Genomic DNA, 18,786 nt, shown 5'->3' on the forward strand with positions numbered 1-18,786 from the left:
ACACTCCAGCACTGTCCCCTATATAGGTAAGATACTACTACACTGTCCCCTATATAGGTAAGATACTACTACACTGTCCCCTATATAGGTAAGACACTACTACACTGTCCCCTATATAGGTAAGATACTACTACACTGTCCCCTATATAGGTAAGATACTACTACACTGTCCCCTATATAGGTAAGACACTACTACACTGTCCCCTATATAGGTAAGATACTACTACACTGTCCCCTATATAGGTAAGATACTACTACACTGTCCCCTATATAGGTAAGATACTACTACACTGTCCCCTATATAGGTAAGACACAACTACACTCCAGCACTGTCCCCTATATAGGTAAGACACTACTACACTGTCCCCTATATAGGTAAGACACAACTACACTCCAGCACTGTCCCCTATATAGGTAAGATACTACTACACTGTCCCCTATATAGGTAAGATACTACTACACTGTCCCCTATATAGGTAAGACACTACTACACTGTCCCCTATATAGGTAAGATACTACTACACTGTCCCCTATATAGGTAAGATACTACTACACTGTCCCCTATATAGGTAAGACACTACTACACTGTCCCCTATATAGGTAAGATACTACTACACTGTCCCCTATATAGGTAAGATACTACTACACTGTCCCCTATATAGGTAAGATACTACTACACTGTCCCCTATATAGGTAAGATACTACTACACTGTCCCCTATATAGGTAAGATACTACTACACTCCAGCACTGTCCCCTATATAGGTAAGATACTACTACACTGTCCCCTATATAGGTAAGATACTACTACACTGTCCCCTATATAGGTAAGATACTACTACACTCCAGCACTGTCCCCTATATAGGTAAGATACTACTACACTGTCCCCTATATAGGTAAGATACTACTACACTGTCCCCTATATAGGTAAGATACTACTACACTGTCCCCTATATAGGTAAGATACTACTACACTGTCCCCTATATAGGTAAGATACTACTACACTGTCCCCTATATAGGTAAGATACTACTACACTGTCCCCTATATAGGTAAGATACTACTACACTGTCCCCTATATAGGTAAGATACTACTACACTGTCCCCTATATAGGTAAGATACTACTACACTGTCCCCTATATAGGTAAGATACTACTACACTGTCCCCTATATAGGTAAGATACTACTCAGCACTGTCCCCTATATAGGTAAGATACTACTACACTGTCCCCTATATAGGTAAGATACTACTACACTGTCCCCTATATAGGTAAGATACTACTACACTGTCCCCTATATAGGTAAGATACTACTACACTGTCCCCTATATAGGTAAGATACTACTACACTGTCCCCTATATAGGTAAGATACTACTACACTGTCCCCTATATAGGTAAGACACTACTACACTGTCCCCTATATAGGTAAGATACTACTACACTGTCCCCTATATAGGTAAGATACTACTACACTGTCCCCTATATAGGTAAGATACTACTACACTGTCCCCTATATAGGTAAGACACTACTACACTGATCCCCTATATAGGTAAGATACTACTACACTGTCCCCTATATAGGTAAGATACTACTACACTGTCCCCTATATAGGTAAGATACTACTACACTGTCCCCTATATAGGTAAGATACTACTACACTGTCCCCTATATAGGTAAGATACTACTACACTGTCCCCTATATAGGTAAGATACTACTACACTGTCCCCTATATAGGTAAGATACTACTACACTGTCCCCTATATAGGTAAGATACTACTACACTGTCCCCTATATAGGTAAGATACTACTACACTGTCCCCTATATAGGTAAGATACTACTACACTGTCCCCTATATAGGTAAGATACTACTACACTGTCCCCTATATAGGTAAGATACTACTACACTGTCCCCTATATAGGTAAGAACTACTACACTCCAGCACTGTCCCCTATATAGGTAAGATACTACTACACTGTCCCCTATATAGGTAAGACACTACTACACTCCAGCACTGTCCCCTATATAGGTAAGATACTACTACACTGTCCCCTATATAGGTAAGATACTACTACACTGTCCCCTATATAGGTAAGACACTACTACACTGTCCCCTATATAGGTAAGATACTACTACACTGTCCCCTATATAGGTAAGATACTACTACACTGTCCCCTATATAGGTAAGATACTACTACACTGTCCCCTATATAGGTAAGATACTACTACACTGTCCCCTATATAGGTAAGATACTACTACACTGTCCCCTATATAGGTAAGATACTACTACACTGTCCCCTATATAGGTAAGATACTACTACACTGTCCCCTATATAGGTAAGACACTACTACACTGTCCCCTATATAGGTAAGACACAACTACACTCCAGCACTGTCCCCTATATAGGTAAGATACTACTACACTGTCCCCTATATAGGTAAGATACTACTACACTGTCCCCTATATAGGTAAGACACTACTACACTGTCCCCTATATAGGTAAGATACTACTACACTGTCCCCTATATAGGTAAGATACTACTACACTGTCCCCTATATAGGTAAGACACTACTACACTGTCCCCTATATAGGTAAGATACTACTACACTGTCCCCTATATAGGTAAGATACTACTACACTGTCCCCTATATAGGTAAGATACTACTACACTGTCCCCTATATAGGTAAGATACTACTACACTGTCCCCTATATAGGTAAGACACTACTACACTCCAGCACTGTCCCCTATATAGGTAAGATACTACTACACTGTCCCCTATATAGGTAAGATACTACTACACTGTCCCCTATATAGGTAAGATACTACTACACTCCAGCACTGTCCCCTATATAGGTAAGATACTACTATACTGTCCCCTATATAGGTAAGATACTACTACACTGTCCCCTATATAGGTAAGATACTACTACACTGTCCCCTATATAGGTAAGACACAACTACACTCCAGCACTGTCCCCTATATAGGTAAGACACTACTACACTGTCCCCTATATAGGTAAGATACTACTACACTGTCCCCTATATAGGTAAGATACTACTACACTGTCCCCTATATAGGTAAGATACTACTATACTGTCCCCTATATAGGTAAGATACAACTACACTGTCCCCTATATAGGTAAGATACTACTACACTGTCCCCTATATAGGTAAGACACTACTACACTGATCCCCTATATAGGTAAGATACTACTACACTGTCCCCTATATAGGTAAGATACTACTACACTGTCCCCTATATAGGTAAGACACTACTACACTGTCCCCTATATAGGTAAGATACTACTACACTGTCCCCTATATAGGTAAGATACTACTACACTGTCCCCTATATAGGTAAGACACTACTACACTCCAGCACTGTCCCCTATATAGGTAAGATACTACTACACTGTCCCCTATATAGGTAAGATACTACTACACTGTCCCCTATATAGGTAAGATACTACTACACTCCAGCACTGTCCCCTATATAGGTAAGATACTACTATACTGTCCCCTATATAGGTAAGATACTACTACACTGTCCCCTATATAGGTAAGATACTACTACACTGTCCCCTATATAGGTAAGATACTACTACACTGTCCCCTATATAGGTAAGACACTACTACACTCCAGCACTGTCCCCTATATAGGTAAGATACTACTACACTGTCCCCTATATAGGTAAGATACTACTACACTGTCCCCTATATAGGTAAGATACACTACACTCCAGCACTGTCCCCTATATAGGTAAGATACTACTATACTGTCCCCTATATAGGTAAGATACTACTACACTGTCCCCTATATAGGTAAGAACGACTACACTCCAGCACTGTCCCCTATATAGGTAAGAACGACTACACTCCAGCACTGTCCCCTATATAGGTAAGATACTACTACACTGTCCCCTATATAGGTAAGATACTACTACACTGTCCCCTATATAGGTAAGATACTACTACACTGTCCCCTATATAGGTAAGATACTACTACACTGTCCCCTATATAGGTAAGATACTACTACACTGTCCCCTATATAGGTAAGATACTACTACACTGTCCCCTATATAGGTAAGACACTACTACACTGTCCCCTATATAGGTAAGATACTACTACACTGTCCCCTATATAGGTAAGATACTACTACACTGTCCCCTATATAGGTAAGATACTACTACACTGTCCCCTATATAGGTAAGATACTACTACACTGTCCCCTATATAGGTAAGATACTACTACACTGTCCCCTATATAGGTAAGATACTACTACACTGTCCCCTATATAGGTAAGATACTACTACACTGTCCCCTATATAGGTAAGATACTACTCAGCACTGTCCCCTATATAGGTAAGATACTACTACACTGTCCCCTATATAGGTAAGATACTACTACACTGTCCCCTATATAGGTAAGATACTACTACACTGTCCCCTATATAGGTAAGATACTACTACACTGTCCCCTATATAGGTAAGATACTACTACACTGTCCCCTATATAGGTAAGATACTACTACACTGTCCCCTATATAGGTAAGATACTACTACACTGTCCCCTATATAGGTAAGATACTACTACACTGTCCCCTATATAGGTAAGATACTACTACACTGTCCCCTATATAGGTAAGATACTACTACACTGTCCCCTATATAGGTAAGATACTACTACACTGTCCCCTATATAGGTAAGATACTACTACACTGTCCCCTATATAGGTAAGATACTACTACACTGTCCCCTATATAGGTAAGACACTACTACACTGTCCCCTATATAGGTAAGATACTACTACACTCCAGCACTGTCCCCTATATAGGTAAGATACTACTACACTGTCCCCTATATAGGTAAGATACTACTACACTGTCCCCTATATAGGTAAGATACTACTACACTGTCCCCTATATAGGTAAGATACTACTACACTGTCCCCTATATAGGTAAGATACTACTACACTGTCCCCTATATAGGTAAGATACTACTACACTGTCCCCTATATAGGTAAGATACTACTACACTGTCCCCTATATAGGTAAGATACTACTACACTGTCCCCTATATAGGTAAGATACTACTACACTGTCCCCTATATAGGTAAGATACTACTACACTGTCCCCTATATAGGTAAGATACTACTACACTGTCCCCTATATAGGTAAGATACTACTACACTGTCCCCTATATAGGTAAGATACTACTACACTGTCCCCTATATAGGTAAGATACTACTACACTGTCCCCTATATAGGTAAGATACTACTACACTGTCCCCTATATAGGTAAGATACTACTACACTGTCCCCTATATAGGTAAGATACTACTACACTGTCCCCTATATAGGTAAGATACTACTACACTGTCCCCTATATAGGTAAGATACTACTACACTGTCCCCTATATAGGTAAGATACTACTACACTCCAGCACTGTCCCCTATATAGGTAAGATACTACTACCTCCAGCACTGTCCCCTATATAGGTAAGACACTACTACACTCCAGCACTGTCCCCTATATAGGTAAGATACTACTACACTGTCCCCTATATAGGTAAGATACTACTACACTGTCCCCTATATAGGTAAGATACTACTACACTCCAGCACTGTCCCCTATATAGGTAAGATACTACTACACTGTCCCCTATATAGGTAAGACACGACTACACTCCAGCACTGTCCCCTATATAGGTAAGACACGACTACACTCCAGCACTGTCCCCTATATAGGTAAGATACTACTACACTGTCCCCTATATAGGTAAGATACTACTACACTGTCCCCTATATAGGTAAGATACTACTACACTGTCCCCTATATAGGTAAGATACTACTACACTGTCCCCTATATAGGTAAGATACTACTACACTGTCCCCTATATAGGTAAGATACTACTACACTGTCCCCTATATAGGTAAGATACTACTACACTGTCCCCTATATAGGTAAGATACTACTACACTGTCCCCTATATAGGTAAGATACTACTACACTGTCCCCTATATAGGTAAGATACTACTACACTGTCCCCTATATAGGTAAGATACTACTACACTGTCCCCTATATAGGTAAGATACTACTACACTCCAGCACTGTCCCCTATATAGGTAAGATACTACTACACTGTCCCCTATATAGGTAAGATACTACTACACTGTCCCCTATATAGGTAAGATACTACTACACTCCAGCACTGTCCCCTATATAGGTAAGATACTACTACACTGTCCCCTATATAGGTAAGATACTACTACACTGTCCCCTATATAGGTAAGATACTACTACACTGTCCCCTATATAGGTAAGATACTACTACACTGTCCCCTATATAGGTAAGATACTACTATCACTGTCCCCTATATAGGTAAGATACTACTACACTGTCCCCTATATAGGTAAGACTACTACTCCAGCACTGTCCCCTATATAGGTAAGATACTACTACACTGTCCCCTATATAGGTAAGATACTACTACACTGTCCCCTATATAGGTAAGATACTACTACACTGTCCCCTATATAGGTAAGACACGACTACACTCCAGCACTGTCCCCTATATAGGTAAGATACTACTACACTGTCCCCTATATAGGTAAGATACTACTACACTGTCCCCTATATAGGTAAGACACGACTACACTCCAGCACTGTCCCCTATATAGGTAAGACACGACTACACTCCAGCACTGTCCCCTATATAGGTAAGATACTACTACACTGTCCCCTATATAGGTAAGATACTACTACACTGTCCCCTATATAGGTAAGATACTACTACACTGTCCCCTATATAGGTAAGATACTACTATACTGTCCCCTATATAGGTAAGATACTACTACACTGTCCCCTATATAGGTAAGATACTACTACACTGTCCCCTATATAGGTAAGACACAACTACACTGTCCCCTATATAGGTAAGATACTACTACACTGTCCCCTATATAGGTAAGATACTACTACACTGTCCCCTATATAGGTAAGATACTACTACACTGTCCCCTATATAGGTAAGATACTACTATACTGTCCCCTATATAGGTAAGATACTACTACACTGTCCCCTATATAGGTAAGATACTACTACACTGTCCCCTATATAGGTAAGATACTACTACACTGTCCCCTATATAGGTAAGATACTACTACACTCCAGCACTGTCCCCTATATAGGTAAGATACTACTACACTGTCCCCTATATAGGTAAGATACTACTACACTGTCCCCTATATAGGTAAGATACTACTACACTGTCCCCTATATAGGTAAGATACTACTACACTGTCCCCTATATAGGTAAGATACTACTACACTGTCCCCTATATAGGTAAGATACTACTACACTGTCCCCTATATAGGTAAGATACTACTATACTGTCCCCTATATAGGTAAGATACTACTACACTGTCCCCTATATAGGTAAGATACTACTACACTGTCCCCTATATAGGTAAGATACTACTATACTGTCCCCTATATAGGTAAGATACTACTACACTGTCCCCTATATAGGTAAGATACTACTACACTGTCCCCTATATAGGTAAGATACTACTACACTGTCCCCTATATAGGTAAGACACAACTACACTGTCCCCTATATAGGTAAGATACTACTACACTCCAGCACTGTCCCCTATATAGGTAAGATACTACTACACTGTCCCCTATATAGGTAAGATACTACTACACTGTCCCCTATATAGGTAAGATACTACTACACTGTCCCCTATATAGGTAAGATACTACTACACTGTCCCCTATATAGGTAAGATACTACTACACTGTCCCCTATATAGGTAAGATACTACTACACTGTCCCCTATATAGGTAAGATACTACTACACTGTCCCCTATATAGGTAAGATACTACTACACTGTCCCCTATATAGGTAAGATACTACTACACTGTCCCCTATATAGGTAAGATACTACTACACTGTCCCCTATATAGGTAAGATACTACTACACTGTCCCCTATATAGGTAAGATACTACTACACTGTCCCCTATATAGGTAAGATACTACTACACTGTCCCCTATATAGGTAAGATACTACTACACTGTCCCCTATATAGGTAAGATACTACTACACTGTCCCCTATATAGGTAAGATACTACTACACTGTCCCCTATATAGGTAAGATACTACTACACTCCAGCACTGTCCCCTATATAGGTAAGATACTACTACACTGTCCCCTATATAGGTAAGATACTACTACACTGTCCCCTATATAGGTAAGATACTACTACACTCCAGCACTGTCCCCTATATATAGGTAAGATACTACTACACTCCAGCACTGTCCCCTATATAGGTAAGACACTACTACACTCCAGCACTGTCCCCTATATAGGTAAGATACTACTACACTGTCCCCTATATAGGTAAGATACTACTATACTGTCCCCTATATAGGTAAGATACTACTACACTCCAGCACTGTCCCCTATATAGGTAAGATACTACTACACTGTCCCCTATATAGGTAAGACACGACTACACTCCAGCACTGTCCCCTATATAGGTAAGACACGACTACACTCCAGCACTGTCCCCTATATAGGTAAGATACTACTACACTGTCCCCTATATAGGTAAGATACTACTACACTGTCCCCTATATAGGTAAGATACTACTACACTGTCCCCTATATAGGTAAGATACTACTACACTGTCCCCTATATAGGTAAGATACTACTACACTGTCCCCTATATAGGTAAGATACTACTACACTGTCCCCTATATAGGTAAGATACTACTACACTGTCCCCTATATAGGTAAGATACTACTACACTGTCCCCTATATAGGTAAGATACTACTACACTGTCCCCTATATAGGTAAGATACTACTACACTGTCCCCTATATAGGTAAGATACTACTACACTGTCCCCTATATAGGTAAGATACTACTACACTCCAGCACTGTCCCCTATATAGGTAAGATACTACTACACTGTCCCCTATATAGGTAAGATACTACTACACTGTCCCCTATATAGGTAAGATACTACTACACTCCAGCACTGTCCCCTATATAGGTAAGATACTACTATACTGTCCCCTATATAGGTAAGATACTACTACACTGTCCCCTATATAGGTAAGATACTACTACACTGTCCCCTATATAGGTAAGATACTACTACACTGTCCCCTATATAGGTAAGATACTACTACACTGTCCCCTATATAGGTAAGATACTACTACACTGTCCCCTATATAGGTAAGATACTACTACACTGTCCCCTATATAGGTAAGATACTACTACACTGTCCCCTATATAGGTAAGATACTACTACACTGTCCCCTATATAGGTAAGATACTACTACACTGTCCCCTATATAGGTAAGACACTACTACACTGTCCCCTATATAGGTAAGACACAACTACACTCCAGCACTGTCCCCTATATAGGTAAGATACTACTACACTGTCCCCTATATAGGTAAGATACTACTACACTGTCCCCTATATAGGTAAGATACTACTACACTGTCCCCTATATAGGTAAGATACTACTACACTGTCCCCTATATAGGTAAGATACTACTACACTGTCCCCTATATAGGTAAGATACTACTACACTGTCCCCTATATAGGTAAGATACTACTACACTGTCCCCTATATAGGTAAGATACTACTACACTGTCCCCTATATAGGTAAGATACTACTACACTGTCCCCTATATAGGTAAGATACTACTACACTGTCCCCTATATAGGTAAGATACTACTACACTCCAGCACTGTCCCCTATATAGGTAAGATACTACTACACTGTCCCCTATATAGGTAAGATACTACTACACTGTCCCCTATATAGGTAAGATACTACTACACTCCAGCACTGTCCCCTATATAGGTAAGATACTACTATACTGTCCCCTATATAGGTAAGATACTACTACACTGTCCCCTATATAGGTAAGATACTACTATACTGTCTCCTATATAGGTAAGACACAACTACACTCCAGCACTGTCCCCTATATAGGTAAGACACTACTACACTGTCCCCTATATAGGTAAGATACTACTACACTGTCCCCTATATAGGTAAGATACTACTACACTGTCCCCTATATAGGTAAGATACTACTATACTGTCCCCTATATAGGTAAGATACTACTACACTGTCCCCTATATAGGTAAGATACTACTACACTGTCCCCTATATAGGTAAGACACTACTACACTGATCCCCTATATAGGTAAGATACTACTACACTGTCCCCTATATAGGTAAGATACTACTACACTGTCCCCTATATAGGTAAGACACTACTACACTGTCCCCTATATAGGTAAGATACTACTACACTGTCCCCTATATAGGTAAGATACTACTACACTGTCCCCTATATAGGTAAGACACTACTACACTCCAGCACTGTCCCCTATATAGGTAAGATACTACTACACTGTCCCCTATATAGGTAAGATACTACTACACTGTCCCCTATATAGGTAAGATACTACTACACTCCAGCACTGTCCCCTATATAGGTAAGATACTACTATACTGTCCCCTATATAGGTAAGATACTACTATACTGTCCCCTATATAGGTAAGATACTACTACACTGTCCCCTATATAGGTAAGATACTACTACACTGTCCCCTATATAGGTAAGACACGACTACACTCCAGCACTGTCCCCTATATAGGTAAGACACGACTACACTCCAGCACTGTCCCCTATATAGGTAAGATACTACTACACTGTCCCCTATATAGGTAAGACACGACTACACTCCAGCACTGTCCCCTATATAGGTAAGATACTACTATACTGTCCCCTATATAGGTAAGATACTACTACACTGTCCCCTATATAGGTAAGACACGACTACACTCCAGCACTGTCCCCTATATAGGTAAGACACGACTACACTCCAGCACTGTCCCCTATATAGGTAAGATACTACTACACTGTCCCCTATATAGGTAAGATACTACTACACTGTCCCCTATATAGGTAAGATACTACTACACTGTCCCCTATATAGGTAAGATACTACTATACTGTCCCCTATATAGGTAAGATACTACTACACTGTCCCCTATATAGGTAAGATACTACTACACTGTCCCCTATATAGGTAAGACACAACTACACTGTCCCCTATATAGGTAAGATACTACTACACTGTCCCCTATATAGGTAAGATACTACTACACTGTCCCCTATATAGGTAAGATACTACTACACTGTCCCCTATATAGGTAAGATACTACTATACTGTCCCCTATATAGGTAAGATACTACTACACTGTCCCCTATATAGGTAAGATACTACTACACTGTCCCCTATATAGGTAAGATACTACTACACTGTCCCCTATATAGGTAAGATACTACTACACTCCAGCACTGTCCCCTATATAGGTAAGATACTACTACACTGTCCCCTATATAGGTAAGATACTACTACACTGTCCCCTATATAGGTAAGATACTACTACACTGTCCCCTATATAGGTAAGATACTACTACACTGTCCCCTATATAGGTAAGATACTTCTACACTGTCCCCTATATAGGTAAGATACTACTACACTGTCCCCTATATAGGTAAGATACTACTATACTGTCCCCTATATAGGTAAGATACTACTACACTGTCCCCTATATAGGTAAGATACTACTACACTGTCACCTATATAGGTAAGATACTACTATACTGTCCCCTATATAGGTAAGATACTACTACACTGTCCCCTATATAGGTAAGATACTACTACACTGTCCCCTATATAGGTAAGATACTACTACACTGTCCCCTATATAGGTAAGACACAACTACACTGTCCCCTATATAGGTAAGATACTACTACACTCCAGCACTGTCCCCTATATAGGTAAGATACTACTACACTGTCCCCTATATAGGTAAGATACTACTACACTGTCCCCTATATAGGTAAGATACTACTACACTGTCCCCTATATAGGTAAGATACTACTACACTGTCCCCTATATAGGTAAGATACTACTACACTGTCCCCTATATAGGTAAGATACTACTATACTGTCCCCTATATAGGTAAGATACTACTACACTGTCCCCTATATAGGTAAGATACAACTACACTGTCCCCTATATAGGTAAGATACTACTACACTGTCCCCTATATAGGTAAGATACTACTACACTGTCCCCTATATAGGTAAGATACTACTACACTGTCCCCTATATAGGTAAGATACTACTACACTGTCCCCTATATAGGTAAGATACTACTACACTGTCCCCTATATAGGTAAGATACTACTACACTGTCCCCTATATAGGTAAGATACTACTACACTGTCCCCTATATAGGTAAGATACTACTACACTGTCCCCTATATAGGTAAGATACTACTACACTCCAGCACTGTCCCCTATATAGGTAAGATACTACTACACTGTCCCCTATATAGGTAAGATACTACTACACTGTCCCCTATATAGGTAAGATACTACTACACTCCAGCACTGTCCCCTATATATAGGTAAGATACTACTACACTCCAGCACTGTCCCCTATATAGGTAAGACACTACTACACTCCAGCACTGTCCCCTATATAGGTAAGATACTACTATACTGTCCCCTATATAGGTAAGATACTACTATACTGTCCCCTATATAGGTAAGATACTACTACACTCCAGCACTGTCCCCTATATAGGTAAGATACTACTACACTGTCCCCTATATAGGTAAGACACGACTACACTCCAGCACTGTCCCCTATATAGGTAAGACACGACTACACTCCAGCACTGTCCCCTATATAGGTAAGATACTACTACACTGTCCCCTATATAGGTAAGATACTACTACACTGTCCCCTATATAGGTAAGATACTACTACACTGTCCCCTATATAGGTAAGATACTACTACACTGTCCCCTATATAGGTAAGATACTACTACACTGTCCCCTATATAGGTAAGATACTACTACACTGTCCCCTATATAGGTAAGATACTACTACACTGTCCCCTATATAGGTAAGATACTACTACACTGTCCCCTATATAGGTAAGATACTACTACACTGTCCCCTATATAGGTAAGATACTACTACACTGTCCCCTATATAGGTAAGATACTACTACACTGTCCCCTATATAGGTAAGATACTACTACACTCCAGCACTGTCCCCTATATAGGTAAGATACTACTACACTGTCCCCTATATAGGTAAGATACTACTACACTGTCCCCTATATAGGTAAGATACTACTACACTCCAGCACTGTCCCCTATATAGGTAAGATACTACTATACTGTCCCCTATATAGGTAAGATACTACTATACTGTCCCCTATATAGGTAAGATACTACTACACTGTCCCCTATATAGGTAAGATACTACTACACTGTCCCCTATATAGGTAAGATACTACTACACTCCAGCACTGTCCCCTATATAGGTAAGATACTACTACACTGTCCCCTATATAGGTAAGACACGACTACACTCCAGCACTGTCCCCTATATAGGTAAGATACTACTACACTGTCCCCTATATAGGTAAGATACTACTACACTGTCCCCTATATAGGTAAGATACTACTACACTGTCCCCTATATAGGTAAGATACTACTATACTGTCCCCTATATAGGTAAGATACTACTACACTGTCCCCTATATAGGTAAGATACTACTACACTGTCCCCTATATAGGTAAGACACAACTACACTGTCCCCTATATAGGTAAGATACTACTACACTGTCCCCTATATAGGTAAGATACTACTACACTGTCCCCTATATAGGTAAGATACTACTACACTGTCCCCTATATAGGTAAGATACTACTATACTGTCCCCTATATAGGTAAGATACTACTACACTCCAGCACTGTCCCCTATATAGGTAAGATACTACTACACTGTCCCCTATATAGGTAAGATACTACTACACTGTCCCCTATATAGGTAAGATACTACTACACTGTCCCCTATATAGGTAAGATACTACTACACTGTCCCCTATATAGGTAAGATACTACTACACTGTCCCCTATATAGGTAAGATACTACTACACTGTCCCCTATATAGGTAAGATACTACTACACTGTCCCCTATATAGGTAAGATACTACTACACTGTCCCCTATATAGGTAAGATACTACTACACTGTCCCCTATATAGGTAAGATACTACTATACTGTCCCCTATATAGGTAAGATACTACTACACTGTCCCCTATATAGGTAAGATACTACTACACTGTCCCCTATATAGGTAAGATACTACTACACTGTCCCCTATATAGGTAAGATACTACTACACTGTCCCCTATATAGGTAAGATACTACTACACTGTCCCCTATATAGGTAAGATACTACTACACTGTCCCCTATATAGGTAAGACACTACTACACTGTCCCCTATATAGGTAAGATACTACTATCACTGTCCCCTATATAGGTAAGATACTACTACACTGTCCCCTATATAGGTAAGATACTACTACACTGTCCCCTATATAGGTAAGATACTACTACACTGTCCCCTATATAGGTAAGATACTACTACACTGTCCCCTATATAGGTAAGATACTACTACACTGTCCCCTATATAGGTAAGATACTACTACACTGTCCCCTATATAGGTAAGATACTACTACACTGTCCCCTATATAGGTAAGATACTACTACACTGTCCCCTATATAGGTAAGATACTACTACACTGTCCCCTATATAGGTAAGATACTACTACACTGTCCCCTATATAGGTAAGATACTACTACACTGTCCCCTATATAGGTAAGATACTACTACACTGTCCCCTATATAGGTAAGATACTACTACACTGTCCCCTATATAGGTAAGATACTACTACACTGTCCCCTATATAGGTAAGATACTACTACACTGTCCCCTATATAGGTAAGATACTACTACACTCCAGCACTGTCCCCTATATAGGTAAGACACTACTACACTCCAGCACTGTCCCCTATATAGGTAAGATACTACTATACTGTCCCCTATATAGGTAAGATACTACTACACTGTCCCCTATATAGGTAAGATACTACTACACTGTCCCCTATATAGGTAAGATACTACTACACTCCAGCACTGTCCCCTATATAGGTAAGACACTACTACACTGTCCCCTATATAGGTAAGATACTACTATACTGTCCCCTATATAGGTAAGATACTACTATACTGTCCCCTATATAGGTAAGATACTACTACACTGTCCCCTATATAGGTAAGATACTACTACACTGTCCCCTATATAGGTAAGATACTACTACACTGTCCCCTATATAGGTAAGATACTACTACACTGTCCCCTATATAGGTAAGATACTACTACACTGTCCCCTATATAGGTAAGATACTACTACACTGTCCCCTATATAGGTAAGATACTACTACACTCCAGCACTGTCCCCTATATAGGTAAGACACTACTACACTCAGCACTGTCCCCTATATAGGTAAGATACTACTACACTGTCCCCTATATAGGTAAGATACTACTACACTGTCCCCTATATAGGTAAGATACTACTACACTGTCCCCTATATAGGTAAGATACTACTACACTGTCCCCTATATAGGTAAGATACTACTACACTGTCCCCTATATAGGTAAGATACTACTATACTGTCCCCTATATAGGTAAGATACTACTACACTGTCCCCTATATAGGTAAGATACTACTATACTGTCCCCTATATAGGTAAGATACTACTACACTGTCCCCTATATAGGTAAGATACTACTACACTGTCCCCTATATAGGTAAGATACTACTACACTCCAGCACTGTCCCCTATATAGGTAAGATACTACTACACTGTCCCCTATATAGGTAAGATACTACTATTATCTTGTCCCCTATATAGGTAAGATACTACTATACTGTCCCCTATATAGGTAAGATACTACTATACTGTCCCCTATATAGGTAAGATACTACTACACTGTCCCCTATATAGGTAAGATACTACTACACTCCAGCACTGTCCCCTATATAGGTAAGACACGACTACACTCCAGCACTGTCCCCTATATAGGTAAGATACTACTACACTGTCCCCTATATAGGTAAGATACTACTACACTGTCCCCTATATAGGTAAGATACTACTATACTGTCCCCTATATAGGTAAGATACTACTACACTGTCCCCTATATAGGTAAGATACTACTACACTGTCCCCTATATAGGTAAGATACTACTATACTGTCCCCTATATAGGTAAGATACTACTACACTGTCCCCTATATAGGTAAGACACTACTACACTCCAGCACTGTCCCCTATATAGGTAAGATACTACTACACTGTCCCCTATATAGGTAAGATACTACTACACTGTCCCCTATATAGGTAAGATACTACTATACTGTCCCCTATATAGGTAAGATACTACTACACTGTCCCCTATATAGGTAAGATACTACTACACTGTCCCCTATATAGGTAAGATACTACTATACTGTCCCCTATATAGGTAAGATACTACTACACTGTCCCCTATATAGGTAAGACACTACTACACTCCAGCACTGTCCCCTATATAGGTAAGATACTACTATACTGTCCCCTATATAGGTAAGATACTACTATACTGTCCCCTATATAGGTAAGATACTACTACACTGTCCCCTATATAGGTAAGATACTACTACACTGTCCCCTATATAGGTAAGACACTACTACACTCCAGCACTGTCCCCTATATAGGTAAGATACTACTATACTGTCCCCTATATAGGTAAGATACTACTATACTGTCCCCTATATAGGTAAGATACTACTATACTGTCCCCTATATAGGTAAGATACTACTATACTGTCCCCTATATAGGTAAGATACTACTACACTGTCCCCTATATAGGTAAGATACTACTACACTGTCCCCTATATAGGTAAGACACTACTACACTCCAGCACTGTCCCCTATATAGGTAAGATACTACTATACTGTCCCCTATATAGGTAAGATACTACTATACTGTCCCCTATATAGGTAAGATACTACTACACTGTCCCCTATATAGGTAAGACACTACTACACTCCAGCACTGTCCCCTATATAGGTAAGATACTACTATACTGTCCCCTATATAGGTAAGATACTACTATACTGTCCCCTATATAGGTAAGATACTACTACACTGTCCCCTATATAGGTAAGATACTACTACACTGTCCCCTATATAGGTAAGACACTACTACACTCCAGCACTGTCCCCTATATAGGTAAGATACTACTATACTGTCCCCTATATAGGTAAGATACTACTATACTGTCCCCTATATAGGTAAGATACTACTACACTGTCCCCTATATAGGTAAGATACTACTATACTGTCCCCTATATAGGTAAGATACTACTACACTGTCCCCTATATAGGTAAGATACTACTACACTGTCCCCTATATAGGTAAGATACTACTATACTGTCCCCTATATAGGTAAGATACTACTACACTGTCCCCTATATAGGTAAGACACTACTACACTCCAGCACTGTCCCCTATATAGGTAAGACACTACTACACTCCAGCACTGTCCCCTATATAGGTAAGATACTACTATACTGTCTCCTATATAGGTAAGATACTACTATACTGTCCCCTATATAGGTAAGATACTACTACACTGTCCCCTATATAGGTAAGATACTACTACACTGTCCCCTATATAGGTAAGACACTACTACACTCCAGCACTGTCCCCTATATAGGTAAGATACTACTATACTGTCTCCTATATAGGTAAGATACTACTACACTGTCCCCTATATAGGTAAGATACAACTACACTGTCCCCTATATAGGTAAGATACTACTACACTGTCCCCTATATAGGTAAGATACTACTACACTGTCCCCTATATAGGTAAGATACTACTATACTGTCTCCTATATAGGTAAGATACTACTACACTGTCCCCTATATAGGTAAGATACTACTATACTGTCCCCTATATAGGTAAGACACTACTATACTGTCTCCTATATAGGTAAGATACTACTATACTGTCTCCTATATAGGTAAGATACTACTACACTGTCCCCTATATAGGTAAGATACTACTACACTGTCCCCTATATAGGTAAGATACTACTACACTGTCCCCTATATAGGTAAGATACTACTATACTGTCTCCTATATAGGTAAGATACTACTACACTGTCCCCTATATAGGTAAGATACAACTACACTGTCCCCTATATAGGTAAGATACTACTACACTGTCCCCTATATAGGTAAGATACTACTACACTGTCCCCTATATAGGTAAGATACTACTATACTGTCTCCTATATAGGTAAGATACTACTACACTGTCCCCTATATAGGTAAGATACTACTATACTGTCCCCTATATAGGTAAGATACTACTACACTGTCCCCTATATAGGTAAGATACTACTACACTCCAGCACTGTCCCCTATATAGGTAAGATACTACTATACTGTCTCCTATATAGGTAAGATACTACTATACTGTCCCCTATATAGGTAAGATACTACTACACTGTCCCCTATATAGGTAAGATACTACTACACTGTCCCCTATATAGGTAAGATACTACTACACTGTCCCCTATATAGGTAAGATACTACTACACTGTCCCCTATATAGGTAAGATACTACTATACGGTCCCCTATATAGGTAAGATACTACTACACTGTCCCCTATATAGGTAAGATACTACTATAC

General features: G+C 39.6%; 1 protein-coding gene and 1 long non-coding RNA gene across 4 annotated transcripts in view; both read left to right on the forward strand.

Annotated features, from left to right (window-relative positions):
* ice2 (interactor of little elongator complex ELL subunit 2) overlaps nucleotides 1-18,786 on the forward strand; it is a 93,428-nt gene that overhangs the window by 47,794 nt on the left and 26,848 nt on the right. The window lies entirely within an intron of this gene.
* Nucleotides 16,637-17,108, forward strand: LOC129841825 (uncharacterized). The gene is made up of 3 exons (XR_008757378.1): nucleotides 16,637-16,690; nucleotides 16,792-16,915; nucleotides 17,017-17,108. It is a non-coding gene; the product is annotated as an uncharacterized LOC129841825 (long non-coding RNA).

Source organism: Salvelinus fontinalis, unplaced genomic scaffold (genome assembly GCF_029448725.1).
Source record: "Salvelinus fontinalis isolate EN_2023a unplaced genomic scaffold, ASM2944872v1 scaffold_0001, whole genome shotgun sequence".
Lineage (NCBI taxonomy): Eukaryota > Metazoa > Chordata > Actinopteri > Salmoniformes > Salmonidae > Salvelinus > Salvelinus fontinalis.